General features: G+C 35.4%; 1 long non-coding RNA gene across 4 annotated transcripts in view; it reads left to right on the top strand.

The window, feature by feature from the left end:
• LOC308198426 overlaps positions 1-20,700 on the top strand; it is a 32,048-nt gene extending 11,348 nt beyond the window's left edge. Inside the window, exons 5-8 of one of the 4 annotated variants that reach the window (XR_013953898.1) lie at positions 6,107-6,150; positions 6,456-6,515; positions 6,636-6,691; positions 20,025-20,503. This is a non-coding gene — a long non-coding RNA (uncharacterized lncRNA). Of the gene's footprint in view, positions 1-68; positions 1,659-6,106; positions 6,151-6,455; positions 6,516-6,635; positions 6,692-9,368; positions 10,059-20,024; positions 20,504-20,685 lie in introns of those variants that run through there. The other 3 variants (XR_013953899.1, XR_013953900.1, XR_013953901.1) reach the window with 3 other exon arrangements.
• The last annotated feature ends 1,148 nt before the right edge of the window (positions 20,701-21,848 follow it).

Consider the following 21,848-nt stretch of genomic DNA (forward strand, 5'->3'; position numbering starts at 1 on the left):
TATAGTGATGTGCATTCATGTGTTAAATGACAGTTGCTGCTTCCTCAGCTGGCTTTTCCACCCCACAGCCACTACAGTGCTGCAGAGAGCATGGCACTGCAGACTCCTGCCTTGCTTGCACTACACAGTGCAACATCTCGCCTCCTGAGGGCCTGTCTGTAAATCCCACCTTGCTCACTTTGTTGTAAGGATCCTATACATCCCGTGTCACTCCTGCCATTGGTGGTATGCATTTTCAGTGTGGTGCCTACTGAATCCAGCCATGATTGCCCAGCACCTCAGATCAATGAAGGCAAAAACATTTTTCATTCCCAAAGGTTGAAAGTTTTTTTTTTAAGCCTTTTTATTGCTTTGCTTAGGAGTGATGGTGGTTTTCATGTTTCCCTCTCCCTCCCTATCACTCTTTTTTTGGATAAGCTGCTATGGCCTATGTCCAAATGCCTTTCTTATCCTTCTGTGGAACTGATAACCCTCAGGTCAGAAATTAAGTTTTGTGTTTTCCACATCTTCATTCCTGAGCAGAAAAAGATGCTAAGGAGGGGAAGATTGAATAAAACCCAGAAACAGCAAGAAACAGCAAAATCATGTTCTTCAAGTAGTATCTCCAATTATTCATTCACTATTAATTATTTCTCATCTTCATCCTTCTTGACAGCTTGTGAAATGAAATTTTTCAATGATGTAGCTTTTTACTTTTACATTCACACTTGTCTATTTAAGAAAATTATGCACTGCAAAACAGAATAGTTGCTAGTTAGCAAGAATAATCATTTATCTTACTGTAATTTCATGTCATTACCCATTAGTCAGTAACAATGATTGGCAATGCAATTTTCTTTGCAATAAAATTAATTAATATGCACCTTATTATCTGCTGTTCAGATTCTTCTAAAAGCAGAACTTGAGATTCTTTTAGCAAGCAGGCCATTACAAGAAAAAAAAAATCATATGGCATGTTAAAAATGGTAGTTGGCTTTAGAACTACTGTTTCAATTAGGATATAAATGAAAGAAATAGTCTCCCCTTTTAAGTACCCCTGATTAATTTCTTCTGGAGAATTAGCAGGCTAGTTTTAGCCAGTCATAATAGCATAATATGTCAGCAAAAGAAGGAGATAGGTTTATGATTTCTCAACATGTGCACATGACTTCACCTCTGAAATGGAACACATTTCCTTAACGATATACGTCAGTGCTTTCTCTATTATATCATCAAAATCAGTCTTTTACAGAACAGTCTGAGAAAGTTCCTAAAGGTGTTATGACTACTTCCCTCCACTTCTAAATTAGAAACATCATAAATATACTATTGGGAGTATCAGATGATTGGGTGCCAAGACATCTGATAAAGTCCGCTTATTTTTCACTTTCTTACTCCTGATAATTGTGATATTCCAACCCTCAACAGAGCTCCACAAAGCTACAATAAAAATTTGAAAGGCAAAACAAAGTGGAGAAAAATAGCCAGAAAAATATATTTCCTTCCTGAATGGGCAATATATCCATCACAGCACCCAACCTACAGCACAGGATAAAACTCGGAATCTGGATGTGAGTAGCTGGTAACTGAAGACCTTTAAGTGACTTAATCCCAGCTAGTGACATATTTCATATTAATGCAAAACCCAGGAAGGACCAGCCTAGATTAGTAGGCCTTGTTATACCTAAGATTATATAAATAATTTGTTCAAATAGTTTCTAGTGGAACGTGATGGTAATTTGGCCATGTTCTGGACATCCTACCATTCTCACTCAGAACAAGTTTAGGTTTCTCTGCACAATCATGGAATGATTTGTATTTGAAGGGACCTTAAAGATCATCTAATTCGAACTTCCCCGCCATTGGCAGGAACACCTTATGCGAGATCAGGTTGCCGTCCAACCTGGCTGCAATCTGCTATTTTAAGACTCTACATGTAAGGATTTCCATGTGCCTAACTGTGCAACACCCTGTATCTCCAAGACATAGGACATCATGGAGGCTGAATGTTAATATGGCTCCAAGAGGTTCAAGGTAGAACAAAACATTTATTACTAAATATATCCAAATGATTTTCAGCTCAGAAAGTCTCTGAGGTACCTGAGGGACCACTCTGGAAAAATACCATGTTTGTTGCCTTATACAAATACCTAGCGGGCATTCATTTAATCACTCTCAGAAGAGACTATACATTCAGTGAGCTATTCAGTACTTCTCATCTCATTCATGACCTTCTGGTTTAGATCATGTCATGCTTTCTGTTATGCTTTGTTTTTCTTCTGTGATTCAGAACACTTTGAACAAGAACATGTTTCTTGTCTAAAGTAGTCCAAGAAATTTTATAATTGTTGGTACAGTCAGTGAGAAAGCCCTGCTAGAAATCCCCTGCCATATCGTTGGATTCTGTAAGTGGTGAGTGGTAGATAAAAGACCCCATAAAAACTACACTCCTAAAAACAGATGATTTTTTTTTAACAGAATAATATAAAAAAGTAACTGTAAATCCTTTCACATTTTTAGTTGATGAGTAGTCAAAAATTTCACAGTAATTTATCATGTCAAAGCACAGATGTTATATCATTTAAAAAAAATGAAAATGTTAATTTGTATCTATAGTTATACAGCTGTTGATGCTAAGAAGAGATCCCAGAGATCCCAGAGATCCATGTTCTGGTTATTCAGGCTTTCAAACCTAAATACTGAACACTATGTTTGGGTCAAGTTTCAGAACCTGTGCAATTGATACACCACAAAATAACCGAATGACATCATGATTCTCAAATTAAGATCTTATATAAGAAAGAAATTCTATGCACTTCTTGGCACTGAACACTTATATTTTGCTAACTTTTTGAAAGTCAGTTTGGACACTAAAAATAATGCTCAGATGAGGAAAATATTTGATTTAGCCAAAGTCATGTGGTTCTTGAATGAATTGCAATAACATGTAATTCATGAGGTAGCTTCTCACAACTACCTGTAGGTTCCAATTTCCTGAACTCTTCAGTAAATTTGCATGTATGCATGTATGATGCAATATAACCCTGGGAAAATTTTAGAATCATTAGAAGGACTACCAGCAAAAATTAAATAAATAAATAAATAAATAAAATCCACAGCATTTCACCACTCTTTCAGAAATTTTTATTCCAACAGACCGTATTCATTTATATTCTCAGCTTCTGTTAAGACAAGCTTTCAATAAAGAAACAGCATACTATTTCTTTTCTTTCATTATAGCCAGTGAATTAATTTACATGAGGAATCATAAAGATATCTGTTCCCAAGTCAGTGTTTCCAGTATTAGTATTTTAGGTTACATTGCTTAAGATGTCACTCCATCATAGATATAAATTGTTGGTGTCTGTGTATTCTATTATTATTCAGAAGGGTTATGGGAATAAGTAGCTTCATAATCTAGAGGAATATATTATTTTCCTAAATGAATGAGAGAAATCCTGCTCTTCCTTCTTACTGTTTCATTGTAGCCAGGGTCAATACATGTCCTGCCAGAACTGACATTGCTCAGAGAGGTACACCAGCAAAGAGTTCCACATATAAAAAATCCAGAAAACTTTATGGTTTTAATAAGGAAAGCAGCTGGAATGTGGGTGTACTTATTGTACATGGACTAACTCATCTCATTATGACCCAAAGCAAAATTTTTCAAACGTTAGCTAGACACTTGGAGCTACCAAGTTCTAATAAAAGTCTGCCTGAAAAATTTTCACTTTTTATGGTGACAGGGTTTTATTCATATGAATCAAACAGCTATATCATGTGGTAAGTGCTGCTTTTGATGTGGTGTGATTGAAACTTTTATACATGAACAAAGGCTAACAAAAATAAAAAAAATGGAGTGAAAAATAACATTTTTTTCTTTTTGGTTGTTTGTAAGGGTTTATTCTGTATGGCTATTCATATATTCCTGTAAAGAAAAAAACTCCAAACTACAAACATCCATAAAAATGTTCTCAAATAGAGAATAAAAAGGGACACAAACAAGGTTAAACGAAACAGCTGTTAAAATTCAAGTACATATTGCAAATATTACTTTGCAGAATTCAAACAGCTGATCTAGTTTGCCATATCATAGAGATCTAAAACCCTCTTTATGCTGCATGCTTGTAAGGATACCCACTTGTGATATTCAAGGTGCCTAGCAAAGGGTTTCAGATAAATGCCAACAGCAGGTAGATATATTTATTAAAACCTTTCTTGGTATTTGATAAAGAAAACAACGAACAAGTTCCCAGAGGCTGAAGAGGTTACCATTTTAAGAACCTTGTTGAAAAACTCCAATTTTTAAAAAAAATTTATTGTTCTGCCATTTATTAATGTCTGACAAGGTAGATTTAATAAACGGTAGTGAGTAATTTAGAAACTAGGAAATCATCATCTGTCCAGGTATCAGTGATGAAGTTAATCAAGTCTTTATGCTCAATAGCCTGCTCCCAAATAGGCACTTGCTCTACAGGGCAAGTTTGTTGTATACTGAATTTATCTCTAGCTTAAAATTTGTCTGTTTTATAACTTAGTAGCATACCTGTAATCTTCCTGGAACTGCATTTTAGTCCAGTTGTTGTACTAGAAACCCAAATTTCCAAACATAGCCGTGGAGTCTTAGAAAATCTACCAAGGCCTGATCAGTAACTCCATGTTAGAAATGTTATTTTCATTTTGTTTTTGTTTATCTTACAAGTAAATGCAAGAAATCTGTTTCACTACAGAAACAGCAAATAGAGATAAGGGCTGTGCTGCTGTAAACTTCATTTCACTAAAAAGGTAACATGATGAATATTTATAAATTTAAACATGCAGAGACACACACAGACAAAGTACACTGTAATGTCACTTGTCTGCCAATCTGCATTGCAACAAGTGGGTCACTTGCCAGAGTGAAGTTCTGGAAGGAATAAGCAGATGGTACAGTAGACAAAGCAGAAAAAAAGGCTTTTGATCGTAACTGTTAAATGTGTTACCCAGCAGAGCTGCGATTATGTTTCCTTTATAGCAAAGGAAGCTATTAAATAATTTACTCAGCTCTTAAGCTACTAAAGTTGTTCCAGAGCCTAACAGCACATTGGTGCCTTTGGACTCTCAACAATTTAGATTGCTTTGTTCAATAAAATTGGAGATGGGCTTTCAGTCTTTGTATGTATTGTGCATCATACATGTTCTTTGTAGCTTTGTAGGTCTTGCTATGTAGAAACACAGTCTTGGCTTTAGGGTTTTCATTGCTCAAGGCAAACTGGAAACAAACCATACCATCACTCATACTAAATGACTGTTTTCCTGAATGATATGCATAGATACTTTTCCTAAATTATCTAGGAAACTTCATGATTTTCTCCTAGAGATGTCAATGAAAGGAAACAACATTGTAGACTGCATGGCAAATGGATTGATGAATGTTTTGCAGCCCCCCCCAAAAAATAATTAAGAGGACAGAATCTAATAATAATAGGGGATAATTTAAGGTAATGAAGTCAATGAAACTAGATTTGTCAGTCAGTTATGTCAGTCCAAGCTATTTTTTTCTTTGACAATCTAACTTGCCTACTGAATAAAAAGGAGAAAGCAAATGTATTACATACATATATTGATTTAGGAATGAATTTTAGCACTGCTCTGTGTCTTATTAGCAAAATAGGAAAATACAGATCTGATGAAATCATAGCATTTTGCATCTGGTTACACAGCCCATCAAATAGAAAAAGAAGACAATCACTTTGGAAAACTAGGTTAAAACCCAATGTTTTCTATAAATGGGAAAGTGATGCCTGAAATCACCCAGGCCAAATCCAACCCAACTCAAGTGCTACATTACAGAAAATAAAATACAAACACAAATATTGTAAAACAAGATGGTGGGCTGCCTGTAAGGTCTTTGTTGGTTTTTTTTTTGTTTTCCTTCTTCCCTTCAATGCATGAATAAGAATGTCTTGTGTAAAAAGAGATGCTTTAATTGCTCTTAAAGCACTGGAATCAGGTCAGGTAAAATACAAGGTCTATTGACATAGCTGTTTGCCTCTCATTGTATAATATTAATAATATGTTTTCAAACTCAGTGCTTGTTATATTGCTTAAAAATATTTACAACACACTCTTCTCTCTCTCCTGCTAGGTTTAAAAAGCATATCTGAGAAACTTTCCTCATTAAGTGCGCAGGTAAAATTTTCATTATCTAGCCTCTGAAATAAATAGCAATGTTGATTCATTATTATCTTTGGCTTTTGAAAGAGAGGCTGAAATGTGTAAGTTAAAGAGAAAAGTGATATTAGGTCAAACAAAAGATCTAGGTTTTTTTTGTTTTTCTTTCCTTTCCTTTCCTTTTTTTTTTTTTCCTAATATGTCAGAATTGTACAGCTTAGGAAAGGTTCTCTTTATAGTGGGCTGTTTCCCCAAGACAGCCTCCAAAAATTTGTGCTTCAGGTACCATGAACGTGTTTCTTTTTGTTTCCTATAACCTTTAGCATCTGCAACGTACTGCAGCAAGGAGTTCCGCAGCTCCACCACATGAGATATAAAAGAAGGTTGGTTGCTGTTTTTTGTTTGTTTGTTTTTTGAATGCTCACAGCTAATTTCACTTGGTGCCTCCTACTTTTTGTACTGAAAGAGAGACTGGTTAATCAATCTCTTTTTGCCCTTGCCAGGCATGATTTTACAGAGTTCTGTCAAATTCTCCTTCAGACATCTTTTATCCAGTAGGGTAAGTCTTTGTCTACATAGTCACAGTAAGGAAAGTATTCAATATTCCATCTTTTATGTCCTTCTTTGAACCTTTTCATAGAGAAGAATGAGATCTCCAGGGTATGGATTTACACAGCAGCATAAATGTTTTCTGTTTGTTCTCTGTTCCTTTTCTAATAACTTCTAGAATGCTATTTTCTTTCACTCTTTCTGAGCTATAGAAAGTAACTGAACTACACATCATAACCCCAAGATCTGTCTTCTCAGCTATAATGTTCAACACAGTTCCCCTTATTTTATATGTAAAATAACCTCTTTTCACCCATGTGCATTACATCACATTTATCTAGATTGAGCTCGATTTGTCCAGTTTCTTGCCCAGAAGCAGTTTTGTAGTACCCTTCTGCCATCCTTTACAGTCAGAATCTTTTGTTCTAACAGCCTTGTATATTCAGATAAATTGAGCATGTACATTAAGGGCTTTCTTTTCAAAAGGAAGATTGACTCTTCCCTATTGTACCCTATGTATCACATATACATTTCCAAAATCCATTCTTTTTCTACTGATTTTCCTGTTTTGCTGTTTTTATGTTATATTTAATTAATTGTATTTCCCTGGATCTTTCATAGAATATATATATATATATATCTAAAATTGTCATCTTTACTTTATTTGTTGCTTTTTTGTTCTCAGGTATGAAGGCAGTTTTAAGTGTGACTTTGTATATCACTGACACTTGTTCGCTTCTCTGGTCTTTTAACCCCTTTTGAATTCTTAGGTAAAGGATGATTAGTGCAACTAGTTCCTGTTCAGTTTTATTGTTTGCTCCGTAGAATTTATTGACACTTCAGTTTGATTCAGATCTTCAGTGAATACCTAGTAATGAAGGGTTCCAGTGTGGGAACCTCCCCAAGCTCTTCCACAATGAATACAAAGGCAGAAATTAATGTAGTTTTCTGCTTTGCCCTTTTTTTCTCTAAGTGTTCCTTTTACGCCTTGATTATCTATTGATTCTAGAAACCTTCTGGAAGGTTTTTTCCTCTTAATGTGTTTGAGGAAAAATGTAATAAAAATATAAAAACCTACTAGTAAATAATTTTCAAGGACAAACTTTTTTTTTTTTCCATCTTACCGTGTCTTCTACATTCAGCTTGCCAGCTGAATATAGAAATATGTATTCTACATATTTTTCTCACTTGAACAAAACCTCAGATTCCTGAAAACTACTGTTCACTTTCTGTGATTTACCTTCTGGAGCAGTTTAGCCATACCTTCTTCCTTTTTTCCTTTCTCAGATTGTTTCTACCAAGAGATGTGCATTTGCCTTATGCCTCAAAATGTCATTATATATCGAAAGGCTATTACGTATTTAACACCAACTCCTTCATCTTAGAGGAACTTTAAGATCAAGATTACAGAACAATTTAAAACTTTAAGAAAGTTCTTGTGATCATCATATCATATCAAGTTACAAAAAAAAATAAAGTGCTTTTGTGACTGCCTGGAATTCAATAATCAGCAAAAGTTTAGTTTGGTCAATTTTGAACAGTTACGTGCTTAAAACTGTGCTTTCATCATTGGTAGTTCAATGTGCACACGTGGAAGAAGACAGGACTCATTAGTTGGATTTTGTGTTAACTGTTGCTCAATTACTTCAAAACCTTAGGCTAGAACACATACTATAGCAACTTAATAACTTAAAACTCCTTTCTCCCTGTGCTATTTCTCAGTAATGCTGAGCCAGTTATGTTGATTCAGAAATGTGCAGCAATCATAATTCTAGAGTCTGTACAAATGTGCATGAGATGATAATTTGGTTTATGATGTTTCCATTAAAAAATAGAAATGGTGAAAAAAAAAAAAAAAAACTAGGACCATTTTTTTTGGAGATCTTCCAAGCAAAAGTACATCATTGTTGCAGTTCTGTACAGAAAAGGTGTACCAAGAGTAAGGTTTTGGTAAACTAATGGTATCTCTAATAACAATTTTAATAGTTAATATGTGGGAGAAATCAGAGATATAGAATTAAGTAATATGGGAGCTACCATCCAGTATAGCCAAAGCCTAATGTAATTTAACTTGGAATTGCTGTTTAAAATTAGCATCCCATAAACTTGGAGCTATTTAAGATTTGGGAAATATCAATTTATTGTAACTCACATTAGATTTAAGAGACTGGTATTGAAGATCCTGGTTCAAAGTGCTCAGGAAAAGGATTCTGCTAAATCACTGCCTACTTATCACCAGGACATTGACTACTCCAAGGTGGAAAAGGTCAATTTGTGTATATACACACAGAGAATGAACTTGTTATTTCTACACAATCGTACCTCATGTAACTGAAGTTTCAACACTAAAAAACAGAGTGCCAAAAATTGTCCCGGAGCTCCCTCAATCAAATGAAAAGACTGCAAACATATTTCAGTCAGTGGAGAAAACTCATTTGGAGGAAGGCAAGGAGACCATTCAAAACCTCCAGATTGATTTCCATTATGCCTATGAGGGTCTCATGGCTAAATCCCAATATTTTTCTTGGAAAATACTTTCCTAGCAGAAAAGCCATTTGTCTTAACACTACGTGGCTGCCTACAAGCAAAGCATTCAGCCAATGACTGGCACAAACTTCAAGCTGCATCCTAAAATGAAGCTGGTCCTTTTTATTCTTTCCTTTTTTTTTTTTTTTCATTCTCTCAAGGGCAGATCTTGTAGTCTGGATGAGAACACAAAGGAAAGCAGATGGCAACACCATTTGCAGCCTGAATGACAGCAGAGGAAGCCAAAATGCTAGATTAACAGCCTTGTCCTATTACAAATCTTTCATAACTCAAGTCTACTTTTTTTTGCATAGCATTGTTTGAGGACCCAGAACTGGGGCTGGCACCTCTTTAATAACTGAAAACATGATCCCAAAAGGATCTGCAGACTATATTCAACATTGTATTTCCTAAGAACATCATGGGGATAGGAAAACGCGGGTGAAGGCCACTGGCTACTGTACAGCTGGTCACAATTCTTTTTCTGTTGTTCAGCAGGGGATAGTGACACCTGCACACTCCTATTGTATTTATCTTGTAAGGAGAATACAGAGCTTATTCATCTGTTTTGCTCTTATAGGGGTAATATTTTTTTTCCAGACTGTGGCAAACCTACAGAACAGAGACAATTGTACAAGTTTTCTAACTATTTTGCACATTCTCCAGAGCAGCCTTGGTGTGAAAGACAGCACTCAATAGCAATTATATGGGCTGAGTGAAAAGCTGGCACCACAGGGGTCAGAAGAGAAAGAAACAAAATCCATTGACCATTGTTCTCACAGGAAGGCTGACATGCAGCCAAATATTGGATGAGATGTTGGAGACCATGGAATCTGGCACACAAAGAAAGGTATTTTGCCTGGTTTACATGACAAAGGCTTCTACTGAAGGATGGATCTTTCTGTTTCAATTCATAATACAGATCCTCTCATTTTTTTTCAGTGGATCTCTACTTGATCTAGTGTCTGTTTTTAAATATTTAGGAAGGGATGAAAATAATGAATAACCTCTGAGCCACTGGTTCAGACCTTTTATAGTTGAACAAAGTATGTGAGGTAACAACACATGTAAGATACGTTTGTCACATAGTTTTTGATCCTAGAGTAAGACCAGATCTCTCATGAGCAAAAGAGTATGGGCTTTACCAGACTAGGTTAGCTGATACCAGCTGCTTCTGAAAAGGGGGAAGGAAAAAAAAAAAAAAAATCAGCCAGATAATCTTATAGCGCTGCACACTAGGAGATCCCTGCAGGGAAACATAGTTACATTTACAAAACTTTGCTTGATTAACATATGGATCTGAGTTTCTTAACTATTGATAGGGCAGTGTTTCCAAAAGTGCCATGCTATTAACCATGGTGTTGAGCACTTTATGCAATACAGGAATGGCTGCTCTTCTACACAGCTTGTGAGATCTTCCTATTCAGGAGGTTCTGAATTTCTATACCTTGAAAGTAGTAGTCAACCATAGGAGGGCACTGGCAGCACATCAAAGGGCCAGCTCAGAGATGGTGATCCCTATAATTCAAAGCAATATTGCCCTTCTTCAGGGGAAAACCATCTAGACTGTTATATTAGAGACTTCCAATGATTGGTTTTGTAATAACTTTCTCCCTGCAGGAGATGGTCCTGGTTTCTTGGGATAAAGCTTTCATATGAAGCTGACTCTTCAGGCTTTCTCTGTAAGATACCTAATACAAAACAAAACCAAAATCAAATCTCCTACAATCTTTCTGTGTGTGTGTGTAGCTCTGCATTAATTAATATTTTCATTTCTGTTTATCAGAAATCCACATGCAGTGATTTTAATGATAATTTTCTTTTGAGAATACTTAGTGTGAGTTGCATGGTCAGAAAAGTAGATAAAGTTGCCTTTTAAAACAGATATTAAGATATCTGATGAAATTGCACGTTTGTGTATTATAACAAACCAGTGGGCAAGTGAAGACATAAGATAACCCAGATGTTTTGAGGTTGTTTAAATCTGTCCTTACCTTTACTCAGTGCTGTAGAAATGTCAGATAACAGTTTCTCCCATTACAAGAAGGAAAGAAGTTCAGAGGAGCCAGAGTACTTGTATTGTTTCTGTCTGGGTAAAATTCACGTCTGTGGAGTTGATCGACACAAAAAGACATTGAGACATCTGAAGATGATCACTGAGGACCTGCTTAAATCTTTGAGCTTGATCTCTGAACCCCCAAATCCCTCAGATTTATACAGGCACTGGAGAAGTTCTGTGGTCAGTGCAATCCTGGGGGCAAAGGAAAGCAATTTCTCCAAGTCCTTGTAATGTGTTAACCTACTACACTGACTCTCTGGATTTTAATGCTGGATTTCTCATCTGAAAGAGAGAATTTGATCAATTGATCTCTACTCTGTCCAACTCTCTCAGACCATTTGGGTACTGTATTTCTGCTGTACAGTCCCCGTTCACTTTCTATAGTCCATCAGATCCTACCACTTGGGCTTTTATTTATTTGTGGTCTATCAACATCAATGAAGCCTTGACTGCTCCCATCTCTCTCACAGCTGATTTTTAGCACATTTTCCTCACAAAATTCATTTAAATCTCAGAAATTCTTCTGCATCCTGCCTCCTCTGACCCCAGAGGTTCTTAATAGTTTCTTTAGAGATAAAATTATCAAGCCTGTAATATGATCTTATTCCTCTCTTGCTTATTTCATTCATTGCTTATCCTTCATTTCTCCTTTCTCCTTCTATCTTGATTCAAAAATGTCTTCCAACCTGTGCACTTTTTTGCATTCCATCACATCTGCTGATCTTCCTTTCATTCAGTCATGTTACTTTTATCCTAAGTTTCTCATATACTGGAGTTTTTATTTTATTCCTCCTCATTATAAAATCTTGCTCTGGTATTCCCCATTAAAAATCAACAATCCCATACTTTATTCCCTTTACTTCTGTGGAGACTATTTTCCTTTCTTATTCTCATTTATCTTTATTCTTATTTACCATACTGTTTTCAATTCCCTCAATTCCATGCTCAGACCTGTTAGCTCTGCACTGAATCCTTTGCACTCCATCAATTCAAAGCACTCATGCCAAAATTTTTAATGGCCTATTCTTAGCCAAGTCCCAGAACCTGTACTCTGTCTTCATCTCTGCTTCCTGACAGCTGCCTTCAATACTGCCACCATTCTCTTTTTCCTGAAATATTGCCCTTCCTTGATAATTCAATTTTCTTCCTAGTTCTCCTCCAAACTGCTTATTCATTCGTCCTTTCTCCACAGGATTCTCATTTAATCCCACAAACTAAACCACCTTTGACTATATGATTACCTGATCTACACCTCTACTTTATTTCTCTCTCTTTCCATAAATAAATACATTTTCTATCAGTTTTTCTGACTGCTTAAGGATAGATAATCACCTGACATCAACCTAAATTTGATTAAGCGTAGGTCTTCAATGAACGCCCCTGGAAGCTATGTTGCTATTGACATCCTCAGTCACTATGGAAAATACCTGTGTTCCCTGTCAGCACGCCTGCCTTTAACTCAGGGCACTCAACTCAACTTACATCCCCTATCCAGGATTTGTGGTCTGCATCACAGCTCTAACATTTGCCTTTTCTATCCAAACATGTTAAAAATCTCATCTAAGTTTCATCATCTTGAAGCTCAGCATACAATAATGCTTTTTCCCTTGCCCATTCACAAATCTTGCCCATTCTTACTGCCCCAGATAGTGATTAAGAGATGATTTTCCCACTCACCATTAATGCATGTGAAGAGAATAGTGTGTGAAGAGAACAGTACATAACTTCTCTCATCTTTAAGTTCAGAGATCTTCAGAAGTTGTTTGTGCTTTTTCAAGCCATTCTGAGCAACCAGAGATTGTGATACTGCACTTCAGATTTCACTTGTGACATTTTGTAACATTTACAAACTGAGGTGCATGATACTTTTTTCATGCTGCCAATCATGCTAAGAAAAAGAAGGTCAACAAAACCAATGCAAAAACATGCTATATCCCTTGTAAGTCACTCCAAATTCCCCTTGAACATGATACTTATAACATCATTTCGATAGTTCTTAATTCATTATACCATTTTTTTATTTGTCTGAGTGGCATCAGTTACTGCTTCCCTCTATACCCTGTCAGTACCTCCCTGCCACCTTTAGCGTTACGCACAGGTTGTAAGTGGTTTTGTGTCTGGACCCTCCTCCCCCTACAGTGGCTTGCAGTAAGGGATCTTCACTCCTGTGGAAATGCTTATAAGGTCAATTAGAACAATAATGAAATAGTGTTAACCACAAAAACTTCAGCTTGTGTTTTTTGTGCAATCTGGTGACCCGATCCTCTTCAGGGATCTTTCTGATTAAGAATATTTTAGGGGTAAAACTCAAAAAAGTTGTGTTAATAGGTCCTCTTTTGCTGTATTTATTACAGCTTACACAACAGTTGTACAAAGGATGGGATGTCTTTGTCATCTCTGTACATCTATATATATATAGCCTTTCTGACACGCATTTATATGGACTTTCTTGTATTAGACAGCAGCTGACATTTTTTTGAGAGTTGGGGTTATTTAACATGCAGGATAAAATAATGTACCTGCTTTTTTTGTCTTCTACTTTCTGTTTTTATCTGAACAAATTGTACCTACATCATAGCAGAAATATTAACTAAGACATAAAAGTCTCCTACAAAGAAGAAATTATAACCTAAACTCAAAAGAGATGTGTGATTTTACTGCATTCGCTTGTTTGAATGACCTCTCAGAGAGAAACTCAAGGGTCATTTTTGTGGAAATTTTCAGGCAAAAGTGATGTCACCAGAAATCATTTTAATGGAGCCTCATCTTCACATCCTATTGATTTATCTGCTATGTATGAAGGGAAATCAATAAGTGGAATCATTTTCATGTCTTTTAAATATCTATGGTAGCCAAAAAATATTGTTTAGTGCAGACATGAATCATTGTAAAGAAAAATAATAGACACTGGCGGGTGTGAAAGCTTGTATTTATTTATATTAAAAATGTGATTTTCATGTTTTGTCTAGCACCTTTTCTTGATGTATTTCTATTAAAGGTGAATTTCACCCAATGACAGCAGAAATATCATTTTGTATAAAACAGGGGATAAAATGCTGAGCTTTTCCAAATTAAAAGGCAAGATCCCAGATAAACCAGTATAGATTCATTGATGTTTGCTTGGTGCAACAGAATATCTCAACTGGCTTATTAAATTTGCTTTCAAATTAGGAACTTCATTCCATAAACAGATAATGGAAACAAGGTAGCTCTGGAATAACTAATTCAGGTAATCTAATTTAGAAGCCTAATTCTTACCATGGATTGTTTAGGGAGAATAATATGAGATGTTTCTAATATGTCAGAGGTATTTCTCATTCACCTCCACCCAGCCATTTTAGTGGCATCTCATTCACATTACAAAAGAGAACTGAAAAATAAATCAGATCATTAATTATCCCATAAACCCGTTTAACTCTAAGACAAAGGTGTGAATTCAAAGTTTGGCGTGTTTTATTTGTATGGCAAATGCTTCTCTCCAGTGCTAATTTTGATGTAGTAACTGGTGGGAATGTTTCTGGGAAACAGTTAAATCACTGCTCTTCCAGGTAAATTCTAATACCTTATAAAAAGAAATACACTATTTTGTATTGTATAGGAAATACAGGCTAAATATTGACTTTCTGTGTGTACTTTGTTTGATTATGTATAAATATGAAATTATTTTAGTTGGATTATTTTATTGGTATTTACTCATCATACAAGTAAAAAAGAAATTAATGTTATTCTAAGGGGTTTCTTTCTTTCTTTTTTTTTTTTTCCTGATTATTACAGGGTTCTGAGGACCCTGTAATAACCCTAACTGCAGTTCAAAGATATCTATTTTAAAATGTTTTCAGATGATTCAGTTGTTGATTCTCTACCTTAGAACACCACATAGAGACTGATTTTAGTTGCTTGTTACTTGACAAAGGTCAGATCTATCTAAGGTTCATCACCCATCACAATCAGAATGAAAGGGAAAAGAACAAATACATTTTGATTTGCAAGTAATTATGGTTTGAAACTAATTAATACATATTAATTGATACTTTGGCTACTTTTAAACATTGTTTGCCATCTGACATAACAAAAGGTTACATAAGTACTCTACAGAATTGACTATGAAGATAGTGATTTACACAGCAAACCCATCAAATCATAGTGCTAAAATATCTTAAGTATATATGAAGTTTGACAAGTAACAGCAAATACAACAACGAAAAACTATAGTTTGTCATTATTTTATATGATTAAATGTTATATGTTTTACTGTTTTGTGAGCTGATGAAGCCATGAATTAGCATCAAAAGGATTTCTAGTATTGGATAAGAAATCCAATGATTTAAAAAGATTCTTGAACTCTTTTCTAAAAGACTTTTTTCTGACAGAAAGGTAAATTTACATGTCATGTCTGCACGATTCTCTGAATGGACATTTCTGACAGGTCTTTTCTGCAGCTTTTTACACTATCTATGCTTAGAGGATACAGGCTGTGAATTTAACCATCCACCTTTATAATCAAGGCAGCTCCAGGTAGTTTCTTTCCTCTTAGCTACTCGCCAGATTAAAATCTTTCCATGGCTCCTCACAAACACTGACCTCCTCACCAGCTTCCAGCTGTGACTGCTTATCCCGTATCATGATATGGCACCACAGCTAAGGGCTATGTAAAGGATAAAGACAAGGCTTGATTCTGTTCTGTCTGTTTAAACCCTTTATTTCAATTATGTTCATCTGGCAGACAAAATAGCTTGCTAATTCAAAAACAGAATTTTTCCATGAAGGGCATAGCTTCCTCAAGGCTTCCCAAACCAAATTAGTATTCATTTTGAATCTTTCTTTACCTTCTAATCTTTGAAAATCTAATCATGAATTATTTTCCCTTTCATTGCATTAACACACCAAAGAAAAACTTGTGGATACTTATTATTCCAAGTTCATTGTATTAGCTTATGACAACAGTTTAATGAACAGCCTTAGTTTCTAGTAAACTCATCTGCACCATCGGTATTTATTTAGTTATTGTGGTAGAAGAATATTGAAACTTTTTTTCAATGAAACTTCCAAACAAGGGCAATTTTTTAGCCAAAGTAAATTGTCCTAAGCAGATTAGGCAATTATATAACACTCTCTGGTTGTATTTACTACTTATCTGTTACCTTTATCAGCCTCATAAAATCTTAATTGTGTATTGACTCGTGAAGAAAACTCAGCAAGGTCAAATTAATTCCAGCCAAAATTTTGAAACTATTTTGAAGATATGAATTATGTTTATCAATTTTATTAGCATTTGGTAATATCTAATACATAGACACAAAAATTTCAATCTTACACAGGCTTTCAGGAAATATAAAGCAAGCCAATAATGTCCTAAAATGACTTTGTTAATAGAGAAATTGGTGAAGCTGTGCCTGTGACTGAACTGACCTCAAAATACTTAGCTTGGGTTTGTGGAATGGTCCTTGAACTGGGTAGCCTTAAATGGAGAAGGAATTCAAGATTCATTTGTGAGTGAATCAGCAAACGCAGGAGATCTGAGGGCAGCCCAGCTCTAGAAGCCACCTCAGATCATCTGGCCTGCCTAAACACTTAGCAAGACACAAGATTTTGGCATGCCTGTGAACTTCCGATTGATGTCCTTGACATATACAGGTCTTATATGTTCTAGTTAAATCTCCTTTCAGTCTTATCATGATCTAATTTTAACCACTTAGCATCGGGTTCTTTCTATGTTAGTCTCAAGGTCAAGGTAAGCAGAGCTACCATGACCACCAGGAATCTCTTAGGTTGAAACCCAAAAAATTAGTGGCCACCTTTTTTCCGTTAATATTGTATCTGAAATCCCAGCATACTTCTTTTCATACTCAATAGAGTGTTTCTGGTAAAAGAGTAAAGACTTTTCCTTCCAGCAGAGCTTATGTCAGCTTGGTGGCAAGGCAGTCCATGGAGGCTGGACACCACTAAAGAAATCTGTCCATAACTTTTTAAGTCAGTGAGATTTCATTAGATGTGAGCAGGGAGGCCTTCACAAGACCTATCAAGTCCTTCACAAAGAAATACTTTTTATGCTTTATAACCTGAGAAAACTCATGATCATAAAGCAAAAGGAAATTTTGCAACTCGAGTCTTTGTCTGAAAACATCTGAAGAAATAAATGTTTTTCTACCAGGCAACTCATTAAAATGTATCATTTGCATTACATACCTCTGCCTGTGTGTCTGAGCTGATTGTGCCATGTAACTGCTCAAAGCAGGAGAGAAAAATCTGATTAAACCATGTGTGCCTAACGGGCTTTTTCAGGACTCAGTAGCAACTACTGTGCAATGTCTACATCTTTTCACCTCATCATTTGTGAAGCACAGTTTATTTGAATTTCCATTTCTATTTCAGTCTGTCAGTCTTACACAAACAGCCTATTTTGCCCTTTATATTTGGACACGTGAGCAATTTTATTATATTTAAATCCAGGGATATATTCTGAAAGGCCTTTAATATGTTACAAAGAATTTCAGATTAGTGTTTAATTGCAGTTGACAAATTTTAGGGTAGACTAGCATATATTCTTACGTGACTAGATCAATTATGTCTAATAAAATAAAATTATGGTAATTTTTTCAAATAATTCATATTAAGAAATAAAGCAGAACTTTTTGTATTACAGTCATATCATTTTGTTTTGTGTTGAAGATAATCATTTGCTAAGTTTATTTATGCAAGATTTTATTTTCCTAGGGTACTGAGGTTTAAAAGGTAAGAAGAGTTTATTTCAAAATAAAAAAGCAAGTGTCTTTGTTGCCATGAGACAAGAATCTCATCTTCAGTGTGTGATTGTGTAACCTAAAGAAGTCATTTAGTTTCTTAAAGGTTTGTTGGTGTAAATTTGAAAGCAAAGAAGTCCATACTGAACTAGAAGGAAAAGTTATAATTCATTCTCTAACTGTTTCACTGTTGTATGATAAAATCAGCAATATAAGCTTTCTTTGCCACTTGGAGGTATGGTTCAGGACAATCTGTTTAAAAGCTGAGATTTTATGAACAAGGCATATATAATAGGCAAAATTCATTGTGCAGTGACTGCACAGATATTAATAGAACTGTACTGTCATGAATCTTGCCTACAAAATGAAGATGTTATTTCTATTAAAAAGCAAACCTTTTTTGGAAGATGTTCTTCAAGGTCTGTCCTGTCTAGTAGTTTAAAATAAATAAATAAATAAATAAAATAAAATTACTGTCTTAGCTGAAATCTCATTCTTGCTGAAATCAGTGAACATCTTGCCTTGACTCCAAGGAAGACAAGTCCATCAGGATAAAGGTCTGAACAGATAGGTTTTACTTCACAGCTAACCTTGCTATGCTAATTATACTATGGCCCTATATGTAAAATAATTCTCTGGGTCTTTTCTTTGACCACTTTTTTAAAATAAAAAATCTAGCAAACTGAACACATTCATTCCTCCATTTGTGCACTGAAGAGTAATTCTCAGCAAAAAGTTCTTGTAACATCATTTGCTGAAACAAGTAGCTTCATGAGGTTCCCCGGGAGTTTCTCAGTGGTCTCTTGCTTTTACATATTTTTTTCCAAAGACCTGTGAACCATACTAGACCCCTATACAGTGTCTGTGGTACTCCTGTCATCACTCTTTTGCCATGATCCAAATGTGTGCCACTTATTCCCACTTCTTATATTCTCCCTTTTACCCATCTTTTTATCTCTGAGAGTGCTTTGCCTCACCCCAAAACACCTGCTTAGGTTCTGTAATTGCCTCTTGAAGCCACTAGCATAATCATAGGAAGAGAAGAGTCCATGAAAAAAATATGAATGAGAACAAAAGAAAGAGAAGGAAAGAATTAGTGAAGAATAAGAAGGGAAAACAAAAGACTACCATTAAACTTGGAGGCCTTCCATAGTGCGACTACCTCCACTGCCAAGAAGCCACAGATGTTCATCTCATAAGCAGATGAAAGTGTAATTGTGAGGTGTTCATTTATTGCTAGCTCAGAATCTTAATAATTCATATTCTCCCCAGCTGCCTTGGTATATTTTTTCTCTAATTTTTAATACTGATAACTTTAAAAACAACGAAATAGGAATAAAGAAACAAAGGAGATGGTATATCTTATAGAAACTTTTTAAAAGGCATTTAATACTCAATGGGATGAAGGAAGAGCCAATAAATGACCTAAAGAGAATAACTTCCCAATAATTATGTGAGAGGCAGTAATGATCCTGAAATACTTCAGTGGGGGAAAAAAAAAAAAAAAAGACCTGTATATGCTGCAATGGTTTCAGGCAATAGGATATTTAGAATTATATACTATATATATTGATAGAAAGAGAAATATCACATTTGCTTATCAGATGGAGTTCTGCCCGATAGTCTCATGCTAGACATAAAAGTGATTAGGCTGTGTTTCTTCCCTAGCTGGAACAGATGTGGGGAGTATGACTGACACTCCTTCTATACTATTACAACAAGTAGATAGCTATCAGAAAGTCAATCTCTTCTGGGCTTTGCTATGTGTCTCCAGGCTGTGACGGCACTGACACGAGGCATATTTTAAGCTGCCTGCAGGTTCCAGAATGAATGAGAAATTTAATATGGGAGAATGTTCCCTGATAAAAAAAAAAAAAAGAAGACTTATTTACTGCGCCCATTCTGTGTGTTGTGTTCCAAAAGGAGCAGATAAAAAGCAAAAAATTATACATAGATATAGGTGGATTTATTCAAATGTGATGTTATACATCATGAGAAAAATATTTCTCTCATTGCAGGAAAGAAAACTAAAAGAAAGGGATGAAAATATTATGTATCCTGCTAAACAGAAATGATCCTACTCCACTCCTTTCCCTTCCCCTGGGAACAACCCCAGCATTTGGACACCAAATCTCAACTTTACCTTCTGGAAACAAGTTCTAATAGGTTACTGTGACTCATTGGGTCTAGGAGCTTCCCAGGATGCTCATGTACCTGAAATCAGATCTAGGAAAATCTCAAATGGTGGTGACAAATGATATGCAAAATCATATCAGTGTTTATCAATGAAAACTAGAGGGCTATGAGATTTGTTATGGGAATAGTGTAGTGCCGTGTGGGAAGGGTTAGCTATCTTGTATCTTGGAATGTGTTACCAAAACCTTTGCTGTTTTTCACAAATATGCTAAATTTACTACTGTATGTATGGTATCAAAAATGCAATACAGATCACTTAATTTTGTTTTCTAGCCACACCACTTAACAATGCACATGAAAATATCACATAAAAAGGAGTCTAATGCCTCAGATCTTTACAGATGTCTAACAAATAACAGTTTGAGAGGAAAAAATGTTATGCATAACACATCATCTATATAGGTAGTGTTATTCAAAGAACATATTTATGAATTTGGAACATTTGCATCTTACAGTTTACCATGAAATATTCTCTTCCCTTAGTTTCAGAGAAGAGGCAGACAGCTGGTGGAGCTGCAGATGTAAGGATGTTTTCCCATTTAAATATCTTAAGCAGTTGACTTCACAAGGAAGAAGACCAGCTATGAAAAGAAGCAAAGATGTGTTTTGTTAGACAATAGCAAAGATTTTGCCAAAGTTTATGTTCCTTCTTAATCTTTAAATGTTGTGTGGAGGATTTTTCTTCAACAAGCCCAGTGCCTCTGAGAAAGGTATGTGTATGCCATTATACCAGTATATCAATACACAAATACAGAGGTCCTGACTGACAAATGATGTATATTCTTAGAAGTACCAAAATCTGTAGAAGTACAGTATTAAACCTGTGCTACCCTTTTTCATGAGTTAAAAAGAAAACTTAGACAAGTTAAAGTAAAATTGTTAGGAAGAGAGGAATGAACATTATTATGGGCAGAGACTATAACCATACACTTTTAGATGGACTCAAAGAATAGGTTCGTCATTTTTCCCTGTAGCAATTTAATTCACAATTTACACTGTTCAGGTAGAAGCATATTAATGGCAAATTACAGAAAGAAAGTCATTGTAATGCAGTGAATAGCTAATTCCATTGTTGAAATGTATCAGTGATTCTCAGCCAAGGATAAATGGCGTTGCCTTTTCTACTCGTAAGGAGAAATCCTCAGTGCAGCCAGATGAAAACTGATGAAAGTGAAAGATATTTTGTCTTTGTAAAACTTGCATCCTCATCTGAATAGATCATGCCTACTGCTCCTGCAAGCCACACCAATAAGAAAAAAAAAATGGATTCACAAAGGACAAGTGCTTTTTTTCCCATATTATGCTGTTTGTTTTGTTTATTTGTAAGCACGATGGATATATTTTTTTTCACCAATTTCTCTGTACATTTTGTAAAATTAACTTAACAGTTCTGTGACTAGGATTGACTAAACAAATGCCAGTTTCTGGCAGGGCAGTAGGAGAAGCTGATTAGTCCTTGCCTCAGTGTAAGCACTGCTCTGCAACAACTAAAATATCGGTGTTCTATCACCATTATTTAATCCTAAATCGAAAACACAGCACAATACCAGCTACTAGGAACAAAATTAATTCTGTCCTAGCCAAAACTGGGACACAAACATACGTAGGAACAAAATAGCTTAGGAAAGTTTCCTGATGTCATAGCA

The sequence above is a fragment of the Anser brachyrhynchus genome (genome assembly GCF_964034855.1).
Source record: "Anser brachyrhynchus genome assembly, chromosome: 7".
NCBI classification, from domain to species: domain Eukaryota; kingdom Metazoa; phylum Chordata; class Aves; order Anseriformes; family Anatidae; genus Anser; species Anser brachyrhynchus.